The sequence below is a fragment of the Etheostoma spectabile genome, chromosome 10 (assembly GCF_008692095.1).
Source record: "Etheostoma spectabile isolate EspeVRDwgs_2016 chromosome 10, UIUC_Espe_1.0, whole genome shotgun sequence".
Taxonomy (NCBI): domain Eukaryota; kingdom Metazoa; phylum Chordata; class Actinopteri; order Perciformes; family Percidae; genus Etheostoma; species Etheostoma spectabile.
Genome location: NC_045742.1, coordinates 26,867,512 through 26,878,882, shown reverse-complemented (window position 1 = coordinate 26,878,882; position 11,371 = coordinate 26,867,512). Strand labels below are relative to the sequence as shown.

Below are 11,371 nucleotides of genomic sequence, written 5' to 3'. Positions count from 1 at the left end.
ACTGAGCTGGGGCGGACACCCCCCCGCCCCCCACCAACTCCAGCTCTTCTTCACTTGCTCACTGAATGCGTTCTTTGTTCTTATAATATGTATTTTCCCTTCCTACATTTTCTTACTGAGTCTCCAAACTGCCTTGCTATGAAATTAATACTTTACTAAACATATCCTGCATCCTACTTATATCTATATCTATGCCAGTCAATATGAATCGCTTTAACCTTAGTCTTGTGGTAAGAGTTAGCAGTAAAGTACACAAAGGTCTATGTAGTTACTGGTTTGTAAATGAGAAGTTGCTTAATGACTGGGAATCGGGCACTATGGATCAGTTAGTGATAAACAGACATTAATGGAACATTAGGTAATAGGAAGTCAATGAGAAGTTACATCGGAACAAATGAGGAACAAGTGGGTGTGCCAGTCATTCAGGAACCTCAACCATTCCTCAGTAACTGCCTACATTTTTATGTAACTTAGGCTACATTTACATTGCTACGTTTTGCTTTCCAAGCGAAGTTTTGAGCCAAAAGTGATCTCCATGCACACAGGTGTTCTGAGCTCCAGTAGAATAACCAATCTCCGTTTAAACTGACACGCCCAAACCGCAAATGGCTGAAGTTAGGGAAATGCCTTATGAAGGGAGGAAACACCAGAGGCTAGAAATGAAGAAAAACAGGATACGATAGATAACTAAAAAGGTCTAAACAGTGGCTAACATGTACGTCAACCGTAGACTGTTTAAAACAATACATAAAATACAAATAAATATAATAATGATTTTGATAAAAGCAACTGATGAAATCAATAATAAAACCAATTAAAACAATACAGAATTGGTTCCCAGTTAGCACAGTTGGTAGAGTGGGCGCCCATGTAGAGAGTTCAACTCCTTGACGCAGCGGGCTCGGGTTTGACTCCAACTTGCGTCCCTTTGCTGCATGTCACCCCCCCCCCCCCCCCCCCCCCCCCCCCTTTCTCCCCTTTCATGTTTTCCGCTATCCTGACAAAATAAAGGCCGGAAATGCCCCAAAACCTAATCTTCAATCAAAACCATGCAGAATGCAGAATTGCCATGACTACAGCTCAATTTCAGTAACGGGTCTCTGAGTCTCTTTCCCAACTCCCCATTTTCAATCCTTTATATTTCACATATTTCAACACAATGCAGTTTTCTAAGAACTACCATGCAAGCACAAGCATCACCAAAGTCTTCCTGAGGTTGAAGCAGAGTGCAGCCCTGTCCGGGCTCATTGCTTATTACCCCAAACAGATCGCACCGTCCTGCTAATAGCCAGTGATGGCTCTCCATTTTTTTTCTCCCATTGGTCTGTCAGGGACAGCATCAAAGGTCCGGGGTCTGGTAGGAAAGGCTGTATCCTGGGAACACATTAGCGAGTGCTACTGTTCATGATCTTTCTCTCTTTCATCACTTTGAAGTTCTCTCCTTTCCACTCTGGCCGACCTCTCCGCATCCCACCACTTCCATTCCCTCACCCATTTCAGGGTGGAGAGGGGAGGCGCAGAGCTAACATTAACATGTCTCACCACTTTGTTTTTAATAAGGATGGGGGGGGGGATCCAAAAATTGGATTGTATTGTATGTATTGTTTTTTGTAACAATTTTTGAAATCTATTTTTTTCCCCAGAATCAATATTTTTTAAATTTATTGTGTTTACAAATGATTTTCCTAAATGTTTTCTGTTTGAATGGTATGGCCGACGGAGACTACATCATATCTGTTTCCAGCAAAGAAAATGCAGAAAATCCACATTATGAACTTCTTTACAAATGAAACAAATGTCAGACTGACATGTGATGTGCATTCTTCTTAGAAAACAATCTGTATTCAGAAATGTCTCATGATATATTTATTCTAGAGATGTTCAACTTTTGTTTCTTTAAAGGGCCAGTGTGTAACGTGGTGTTATTTGTTATCAAAATCGGTATTGCCCGTTCAACTTCCTTTTTTTATGAATATCTACCTCCACCATCAATTCCAAGTATTTCTATTGCCTTAAAATTTTACATTCACATGAACTTGGGTAGGTGCTCTATATTGATTTGCCATCTTGAATACGTTAGCCGGTGAGGGACAAACAGGACATACTGCTCCACCTTTCGCGTTTTTTGCTGTCACATGATAAACTCACAGGGGGTGCTAATGTTGCTAATGGGTATCGTAGCCTCCCGGCCCCTGCAACACTGAAGAAGGAAACATGGAGGACCGACCACATGTGTTCAAAATCTAAAAAACTTCAGGAACAGGACTCTTCTTCTTCACCCAGAAAAAGAGTAAGGCTACCGAAAAGATTAAGAGACCGGCTTTTTGAAGCGTGAAGGCTACCGTGGCTGTAATATGTACTTTAAACTGCGTGGCACGCAAGAGTTAATTGTGTTGTGACCGAGGAAAGTAAGACTTAAACTGATCTTAAACAACAGAATACATGTGGCCAACATGAGCTCAGAGACAGAGAAGGAACCTGAGTTTGACTTTGCAGCCTAAAAGTTCACACATAGATGTTACCTCGATGCTGGGAGGGTTCAACTGGCCGGACCATTAAGAACTACAGGCCTGTAGTTCAGCAACACTCTGAAATCCCATTGGCTTAGAGTCCTCAAACGCCCCGGGGAGAAGTATCTTTTCTCTTCAACCTTCAATGGCTTTTGTCCAGCTAACGTCACGATCCACTAGGTTGAATCGTCTTGATCGCGTTACCTAGCAATCCCTGCATTCTCTTCATCCCCCTCCTTTTTCACTCTCACGCACACACACACGCACACACACACACACACACACACACACACACACACACACACACACACACACACACACACACACACACACACAACCCACCAACACGTGCCTGCTGCATGTCTATTTGCTGTTTTTGCTTTGCTGTAGTTTGTAAAATTGGTATATAGGTTTTGATGATTAAAGGATTATGGATTAGCATGGATAATTCTGAAGTTACATAAATTCTACTATACTTTAAATAGCACTTGTTTATTATTTTGTGATCATACATGTGTTGTAATGATCGCTGGTTGAACACGGTCAGTGCTCAAATTCACCCCTTCGTCTGTTCCTCTCAGAGATATTAGATAAATAAAACAATCGACCTATGAGACTGTTTTCACAGTTCATTATTGGTCCCTGGTTTCCAGGGGGGTGCCCCATTTTTATTTTGTCAATGTAGCAAAGTTATTTAATACCCATATTCCTAACTTTATTAATTTTGATAAACCATCTTTAATAATTTGACAATAATTGAATCTGTACCCTTACTGAAACCCAACAATTGCAATGTATGATCCCAATGCTAGATGGGAGAAATTCCTACACATTACATCTTTAAAGAATAAAAAGAAAATCGCAACACTCAATACTATCCAATGGCACTAAATAAAAATCGCAATCCAAACTGAATCGGCGGCCATGTTCAGTGACAGAATCAAATGGGGACGAAGGCATATCGTCCCAGCTCTAGTGTTTTACCACTAACCAAAGTAGTTTTTTGTTCGTGTGAGAGTCATAAGAAGGGTTGTTTCTGCTAATTTGCTCTTGACGATGCAAATCATGAGAGAAAACACTTTCACGGTCAATTTATGAGGGTTGCCAAATAGTCCACTATCAGAATCCTATGTAACTGTGCTGCGAAACAAGATGAAATTCCATGACAATTATACCCAATCTCTGCTCACGTTTGAAATCCAAATTTGACTCTTCCAGCTCTGACGAGATACAATTTGGATTTGAAAAAAGACCTCAAATTACTTTAAGCCAGGTGCAAGAATTTAATTTCCTTTGATTACATTTGATGTGTCTAAAGAACACATTTCAAGAGACGTTCAAAAAAAAAGCGCTTATTAATTCAGCAGTCATTCAAAATGATATCCTATACAGGTAGCTCGGGTTAATTGAAGCGTCGCTACCTTGAAACTGTCTCTCAAATCTCGCTTCACTCTTTTTTTCTCCCGCAACCTTTTGACATAAATCATCCACAGCTTTGTTAGACTTGAATCAAACTGACACATGTTCAGACCTATTAAAAGTGAACAAAGTAAAGGAATAAAAAAAAGGATACAACAAAGCCAAAATATGGTGCATAATTATGTCTGCCCGTCTCCTCCGCTCTCCCGTTCTGCCACCTTTCCTCTGTCCATCACTAGCTGCCTGTGACGGCTGGCTTTCTGAGTGGCGTATGGAGGCTAAATTGGCCTGTTTCGGGCAGGGGAGCGCCTGTGTTTGGTGTCAGATAATGTGCACTGAGGAGTCCGAGGAGAGTGTGATTAAAGCCAAGCCGCTGATAATTATGTCAGACTCCACATTTGTCCTGAACCTCCTCAGCTAGTTGAAAGAGATTTCTCTCAGATGAGGAAATCAGGAAGAGGGAGAGGGAGGGTGAGGAAAAAAGTTAAGAGGTAAAGGGGAATTTTTGACGTGGGTCTTCCAAGTTAGGAAGAGTCACTGCTGACTTCCCGGTGTACTGGAGACATTCTGTGGGGGGGTTGCCTGGTTTAAATGCTGGGCCAAGTGGCTGTTATTGGGGACAGTTCCAAAAAGGCTAGTAATGACGGTAACTGTTAGTCCATCGTGCAGCCTGCGTGGTTAACCCTTCATGAACCATCATCATAACTTGACCAAAAACCATCATAAAAAAAGATCTGCATTTTGCCGTACTCCAATGACACACAAAAAAATAATCCACATCGATCAGTAGATCCAGAAAAAGGGTCCCGGTGTATCCAGCACCGTGACAGTCACCACCAGCTCCACAGGTGGACGGAGGCCTCTCCACTTCCCGTAGAAACACAGTGGAATAAAATGTTTAAAAGTCCAAATCTACATAAAACGTGCCATCAATTAAGCTACAGCAATGTAAATACATGGTATCAGGAACCTTTATTGCAACGTTGGCATGGCAACACATCCAAGTGCCAGAGTACTTTGTTTTTTGTTTGCGTCCTGCATGTGCTTCAACTAGTGTCTCAGGTGAGCTACTTGTCACATGACCCAGAGTCCCAAAATATATATTTTTTACTAAAGCAGGACATAAAATAAGATGTATTACCTATCTCCATTTAGTTACTTTCTGTTATTTAAAATATTAACAAAATAGCTGGTCATGCCAGATGTGATTATTCCACTAATAATTGAAACAATGCAATTACCCGTTTCAGCCACTGAGGGGGGGGGGGGGGGGGGGTGGGGGGGGGGGGGGGGGGCTTATCTATAAACATTGAAACATTGTAAATATATTTTTAGGTAATTATCTTTAATATATGACTATATTCTAATTGTATATTGTAAGCTGCAGTTAAAGCTACAATTTAACAGGAAAAAACTTTGGATAAGAAGCAACTAACTAAATAAATAAACTAATTATTTACGCCAATTTTCAAAATGTAAATCCAAATGCTGACTATAAAGCACCAAAGTTAAACAAGTGAAAAAGGTGACAATGTAAGAAATAGGACAGCATTTCCTTTCTTTCTTTCTGTCTTTTTTTTCCTCCCGTGTGCCATCCGCTCTGGACTACGGTATTCCAATCACTATGATCAGTGTGAAGTGTATCATTGCAGGATGTTGCAGGGGATGAGATCCCATGCAGGGGTTAAGCCTGTGTGCAATGCTAAATGACAGAGCATATATTAATATGAAATCCATCCAATTATCTCTAATGGAGCTCTCTGGTGTGATGCTGTACCCAGTCATTTCAGGTCCATGAACAGACCCTCAGTGGCTGTATCTCTGAGGCCATTTCTTTCCCTTTGTGCTCTTTCTGTACCCATCCATCTCAGTCTCTCTCTCTCTCTCTCTCTCTCTCATCATATTCTACAGTGTATGATGTCTGTCAAATGACTTGTTTATCACTGTAGGTGAGGATTTGACATAAATGAAAGGGTATTTTTTTTTTTTTCAACCTGCACCCTATTTTTGCATGCTTTGATGTCTAAGTGTCTGCTGTGAACACAATCTTTGAATTTGGTCAAGTATTGAGTGAGAACTCTGTACCTGTTAGCCGCTAACCGGTCTGGAATGGAATCCTAAAGGGCAAATGTGCATTGTTAATTCCGTCCACTAAAAGTCCAGTTTTGGCCACTGACAGGTGTCTGACAACTTTATGGAAAGGATCCCTACAGAGATAGACGTTTTGTTAAAGAGTTAGATATTTGTTTAACCAAAAAAGCAGAAGGAAGCTCGCACCGGTCTAACGCACCAGACTCCATTTAAATAAACCATACTTTTAGCGTGTATGGATCCAGCATAGTTTCCTATGTGAAAGGGTAAACTATGTGTTTATTTCAACCAATCCAGAATGGTAATTGTTGGAAAAGTGGAAAGACAAAACAAGATGGATTTTCTTAGTTTTAGTTTGTGTCTGTCGACTTTATGTGGAGTGTGTTTTGGGATGATAAAATTACTGTTAATTTAAATGGAGTCTGGGAGGTTTGGCGATAGCATATTCACAGATGTTTTTATGTAAAAAAACGGATCGACCTCTGTAGGGATCCTTTCCATAAACTTCTTCTTCATGTCATTTAGCTGATGCTTTTATCCAAAGCAACTTCCAGTTAGGTGCTTTCAACCTTGAAGGTACAAACTCCAGACAACAAGATTTTATTAACCAAGGTGGGGTCAGAAGAGATTTTTTTTAGAGATTTAGAAATGTTTAGCCTGCGACGGAAGATGCGTAGGCTTTCGGGCATCCAATGTCAATGGGGAGCTTATTCTACCATTTAGGAGCCAGGACAGCAAACAGTGGGGACTAGTCGTCCCTCGCTGTGAGGGGGCAGCCAGCGGGTTGGCTGATGCAGAGCGGAGTGGGCGGGTTGGGGCGTAAGAGTTTACCATGTCCTGGATGTATGCGTCAAAGTTGTCGAGGCCCCCCCACTCTTTCCCCTGCAGTTCCCGGTTTCATTGTCTTTGTAGCGTATGTCAAGATCTGTTGTGAGAGGGCCACTTAATGAAGCCGTACCTGAATTTATTTGCCGGCGCTTCTGCACAGACCAAGAGAGGAGGTACCAATTAATAGAACGTAAGAGGACCCGGTGATTTATAATTAACAAGCATGTGGGTTATAGTAAACATAACACTCAGTGTAATAGCCCAGGAGAGAGACGGGAAGTGGGGAAAGAACTAAGAAGGAGGAGGAGGAGGAGGAGGAGGAGGAGAAGAAAAAAACCAGTGTTGATTTGTCCCTTGGTGGATGAGCGGAGTCCTTGTGGCTGACGGGAGCTGTCTAAAGCGGCTAAATGAATAATCATCTGTGAGTTAGACTGGAGACAAACGCTTAACGAGGATGATGTGAACCTCGCTGACATGAGGGGGCTGAAAGAGAGAGAGAAAGATACTGACAGAGGGAAAGATGGCAGCAAGCAAGCATCTTCGGCTCTAAAATGAATGGCACGCACACTATAATAGCGATGAAGTTGCTTTACTCAACAGGCCGTAGCCAGCCCCGCCTGTGAGGTTGAGCAGTTGTTTGTCAGAATTTCCAAAAGGGGCAATGAATCCCCCACTCATTTCCAGCGGTTTGCTGCTGGTGCATGAAGGGAACAAAAGAGAATTTGCAAGAAAGCAAATGTTAACGCTGACAACACTGACAGTTGAAGAAGGATCTTCTAGAAAGCATTTATAAAACATCTTCACCCCCAAAACTTTGGCTGATTGGGGGGGGGCATTCACGCGGCTCACGTGTCTAAACTTCAACGCTACAAACTCCAACCTGTCTCACAACCCTTACCACATGTCATCTCTTTCACTTTTACACTGTATATTTCATCAACACGTCACGCGAGGCTACAGTACAGTGGTTTTAGAACAGGGCTGAGGCTTTTTTAAGCGGGATGAGAAGCTTCGCTGTATCCCCGTAAAGCTCAGCGTCGAGGGGCTGACTGCTTTATAAAAACCTCGAGAGGCAGAAGTCAAAGGTTCAACAAGTTTGCGTTTTTGGTTTTTCTACAGGAACAATTAAATAATCATGAAACGTGTACCTTCTGCCAAACGACATACTTCTTCAACAGTAGCGAAAGGAAGCACCTTTTACATAGTCAACGTTTGAGGCGTCAATGGAAAACTTTGTCAAAGGGGCCCCGCCACACGTATTTCATCACTTTAGTGGTAATGTCGGAAGTTCTACCATGGACTCTGTAACTTGGTTACCTTGGAGACCTTGGTTACCTTGTTTCAAGCCATTCTTGCGTGGTGTAGAAAGCCTGCAGGAAGATTTTGCTCCATTTGTGCCAGTTGTCATTAATATTCAACCAACTAAGCTGCTTGACTCTGATTGGGTAACTGTTAGCCAATGAGAGCCTGGCTATCAGCATCCTTTTCCCAGCACAACAGGGCGAGCTCATGAATAGTAATGAGCTCATGCAACATGACATCAGACTGACCAGCTGTTGTATTTGACCTGATTTCTCCTCTTATTTCTTTCCAGTGGCCTGAGCTGACAGAGGAGGTAGAAGTTCATTTTCACATTCACCACATAACACAAACACATATGGATATATGGACCTGACATATTTCAAAATATGCAAGTAAAAGTGATTTAGTGTAGCAGGGCACATTTAACTCCAGAAAGGCCAGCATTCCATTTACTCCTAAAACCAGTCTCAGCACTCGCAAATATGGCATTTCTTGAAGCAGTTTAAGTGCTCGTATTACATATGCAATGACACATGACACTGTCATGACACGGTCATGACATATGAACCCTGACCATGACCCTTACCATAACATAACCATAACTTAGTAGTCATGACAAACCCAAATGTCACCTACTAAAAGACTCGTTATACAACGTTTATTACGTATTTATAATGTTTATGTTCATGACAGTCATGCCACTCTTATGTAGATATGTTCAAGTAAAGTGTAACTCCATTTTCTTTGGCTAAACTTAACTGTAACGGCCCCTAATATTAACTATGATTATCATGTGACCAGTGTCACTTTAGTTTGTTATTTATATTTCTGGAAACTTTTACTTTTACTCCACTGCATTTCCTAAATAAAATGTTTACTTTTACTCAACTACATTTCCCCAGAGCATCTCAGTTACTTGTTTCTACATATTAAATCTGAAGATATTTCTTACTCTGGAAAAAAGCATAATGCATGCTCCATTCCAGTTGGGGACATAATGTCTATTTGTTGCCATGCGACAAAAAAATAAATTAAAGAAAACATAGGCCAAAACTAAAGAAGACAAACAAGAACAAGAACAGGAACAAGAACAAGAGGAAGCTTAATGACTGACATGTCATGTCATTACTGGTCATGGAAGCACCTGGTGCAGGCTCTGCCGCCATGGTAACAGATGAAGACCACCCCGACAACAGTGGTGATGAAGATAACGTTACACACCTTTGGCCATAAAGTTCCAGATCAATTTTTTTACTTTATCCACTCACTTTATATACTTATCAAATATTTTCAGATCAGATACATATCAGATACTTCAAGACTTTTACTCAAGTAATATTCTAAAACTTCAACTGCTACCAAAGTCATTTTCTGGTAAGGTTCTTCCAGCCTGCATGTGACCGTATGGCTAAACTTTGCCACATGACCGGTCGGCCATCGCCTTATTTTCATAAGATTTCACACAAAGTGTTTTTGATCCGTTTTCTTACGTTATCATACAAACCCGTTCATGACAATGCGTTGACTGATTTTACATTTCAACGGATCCGCCTCCATCCACTGATGACCCTGTGTAACCGTGTGATACATCCAAGAGCTCTGGAAAAGCAACTTGCAAGTGGAACTTGAGTTACTGACCCCACATTTTGTATAAGACAAAGGAAGGATGGCATGGGTGGATGGCATTGTTCAAATTCAAATCTTCATCTGTGCTTTATAGGTGCTTTCCAATGTTTTTTTAAATGGTTCAACCAGTATAGTAAGAGCTAATATACAATAAAGCAGAAATGAAGACAGCACTGTCCTGCAGGGTTCCCACGGTAACATCAAACATCTTCGAGTGCTGATTGGCCATCTGGTATTGTTTTATGTCACATCCTATTAAGCTCATTGATCCTCCTTCCCTGTCTGCGGCATGTGGTTGATCATCGTGGATCAGTGTGTGTGCCTGTAATATGAATATGGTACAATGGTATGATTACAGTACATGATGGTCTCTGTCTGCGTGTTCGCTGATGCGGGCCCTCCAGCTACGCTGGTGCTCACTACGGCTGTGATTATGCTGTTTATGTAGAGTTTGCACTAAAGGAAGAGCAGAGTAGACTCATTAGGAAAATGAGATGATGTAATTGGGTCACTGCAAAGGACAGTGATGCCGATGCAACTTCCAGGAACATATACAGGCATATCTGTGTATACACAGCGTGACCACATATGTATATTGTAAGCGACCAGTGCCTTAACAGAGACTTTATTTTATTTCAGTAATGCCATATCTGATGAATGAACTTGTCTTCTTTAATGCTATACGGTTTTTCAACGTTAGTTTATCACGAGATGTAAAAAAAAAGTCTGTTTCAATTTTATGGCCTAAATCTTATTTCAACTTAGTCTTTTTGGTGTCTCTAAAATCAACATAATCAAATCTTTGTCTCATAAGTCTCACAAGTATACGGTTAAGTTTAGGCACAAAAAAGGGAGCGTTGTGCGGTAGCGGAAGTTTAGTTTAGGCACCGAAACCGCTAGTTAAGTTTAGGAGAAAGATTGTGGTTTGGATTAAAACACTCCCAAGTACCAGACATTTCCTGGGTGGGAAGTCTTTTGTTTTTCCCGGGAAGTGAACTCTGCTCCTTGGCTTGAAAGTCAACCACCATTCAACCCCAACCTATACAACATCATTCAACGTGGTGAACACAGTAAAAAACAACAACAGCAAAAAAAATAAGGGAAATCATACAAACTTTAGTGCTTAACTTTTTGTAGCTTGTCTATATGAAATAAATATGAAACACAATGGGGGGTGATGGTGCAGGGGATATGACCCATGCCTTTAGTGTGGGAGACTTAGGGTTAAATCCCACTGCGTAACATCAACACTTAACCCATCAGTGCTAGCAAATGTAAGTTGATATACTTGGATAAAAGCGTCAGCTAAATGACGTGTAATTAAAGGAGTAGACAACACCACTACAGATTTGGATATATATTTGCATATGATCAATGTTAAAATGTCCTTCAATCCCCTGTGTAAGTACTGAACTATCAGAAGAGAGGATCACACGTGCATGTCCTTCCATTGGGGGATTTTCCTAATTTTCCTTTCCTCACTGAGACACACAAAGGACACCCACCCACACTGAAAGGTTCTTACAGCCAGTCAGGCCAGCTGTGTGTGTGTGTGTGTGTGTGTGTGTGTGTGTGTGTGTGTGTGTGTTTGTGTG

At 41.3% G+C, this 11,371-nt stretch overlaps 2 long non-coding RNA genes across 2 annotated transcripts in view; one reads left to right on the top strand and one right to left on the bottom strand.

The window, feature by feature from the left end:
• The window catches only part of LOC116697188 (uncharacterized), a 16,278-nt gene extending 14,059 nt beyond the window's left edge, over positions 1-2,219 (top strand). The window contains exon 3 of the long non-coding RNA XR_004333953.1: positions 2,099-2,219. This is a non-coding gene — a long non-coding RNA (uncharacterized LOC116697188). The remainder of the gene's footprint in view (positions 1-2,098) is intronic.
• LOC116697184 (uncharacterized) overlaps positions 2,072-11,371 on the bottom strand; it is an 11,553-nt gene continuing 2,253 nt past the window's right edge. Inside the window, exons 2-3 of the long non-coding RNA XR_004333949.1 lie at positions 6,526-6,530; positions 2,072-2,182 (exon numbers count right to left, since the gene is read on the bottom strand). This is a non-coding gene — a long non-coding RNA (uncharacterized LOC116697184). The remainder of the gene's footprint in view (positions 2,183-6,525; positions 6,531-11,371) is intronic.